The sequence below is a fragment of the Loa loa genome (genome assembly GCF_000183805.2).
Source record: "Loa loa unplaced genomic scaffold supercont3.151, whole genome shotgun sequence".
NCBI lineage: Eukaryota > Metazoa > Nematoda > Chromadorea > Rhabditida > Onchocercidae > Loa > Loa loa.
This window is the reverse complement of record NW_018108331.1, coordinates 136936-138504: the sequence shown is the minus strand read 5'-3', so window position 1 is coordinate 138504 and position 1569 is coordinate 136936.

The following is a 1569-nucleotide window of genomic DNA, read 5'->3' as shown; positions in this document are numbered from 1 at the left end:
CCCATTCTTCTCCCATCCATCTGAATCCATTTCCATTCTTCTTCCATCCATCTAAATTCATTCTCATTCTTCTCTGTTCCATCTGAATCCATTCCTATTCTCTCATCCATCTGAATTCATCATTAGTTTTTTTTCCACTCTTTCTCTTTCAATCCATTTTCAACGATATCTATATGATGGTATGATTAAAAATGCCAACTCATTTTGGTGGTATGATATTTAATGTATCACATTAAATATGCGTATCATTCTAACGGATACAAACAATCGTATACAATTGTCATCAAATGTCTGATCTCTCCAGTCATCAATCCTGTTAAAGATTGCAATTTCAAATTGTTCCATTATACTTTGAATCCAGTTTTTTTTTAAAAAAAAGAAAAAATAAAAGAGTATAAATTTATCTCTTCAATCATAATTAATCATTTTGTTAACTTATTGTTAATCAAAGTACTTGTTATCATCGATCAATTGTAAACTATAAATTGAATGAAATTCAAAAATAAAAAAGTAACAATTTATGAAATTCAAATTAATATAATAAGAAAAAGAGAAAAAAAAGTATGCATAGATAAGCAGCTGTTGATGATAAAATCAAAAAAATAAACTTACCAGATATTTTTACTTCATTAATTAATTAATTAAATGAAATTAAAATAGTTTGATAAATTATGTTTTATAACGCTTCTTCTTTTCTTTCTCTCTCTCTCTCTCTCTTCTCTCTCTCTCTCTCGCTCCCGGATATCATATGAGAATGTTCGATGATTCAGTACGGGTTGAAGTGAAACGAAGAGCAGAGACAAATAGCAGATGTATTTATGTTGAGAGAGAAGAGTGGAGGTATATTGAGCTTGTCATGAACAAACATTTTCATTTCACTTCTGAATTCTAGTTCAAAAAAATTTTTGATCTTCAATAAATAAGGTAAAAAATTTTTTTTTTTTTTTTGTTTCAAACCAACTGTCCTGTTATGTTGATTTTATAGAATGAAATGTTCTTTCAAAAGGCGCATTTGCTCACTTTGGAACTCGTTTATACAGTTGTATTCTTATCAATAAAATGATTGAAATGAACAATTTTAAAAAGAAATTGAAAAAAGATGGAAAAGCATTGCGAATTTACAATTTATGATCTATCCTTATCATCAATAACAATTATTATTACTATTGCTACTATTATTATTGTTAGCATTATTATCATTACTAATATTATTATTATTACTATTATTATTTATTATTATCACTCATTATTATTGTTATTAACATTATTATTATTATCATTATTATTGCTGCTATTGTTACTATTGATAACAATAATAATAATAATAGTAACAATAATAACAATAATTATTATTATTACTATTATTATTGTCATTATTATTATTGCTGTTACTATTACTATTGTTACTACTAATTATTATTATTATTATTATTATTATTATTATTATTATTATTATTATTATTATTATTATTATTATCATTATCATTATTATTATTTATCATTATCATTATTATTATTATTATTATTATTATTATTATTATTATTATTATTATTATTATTGCTATTATT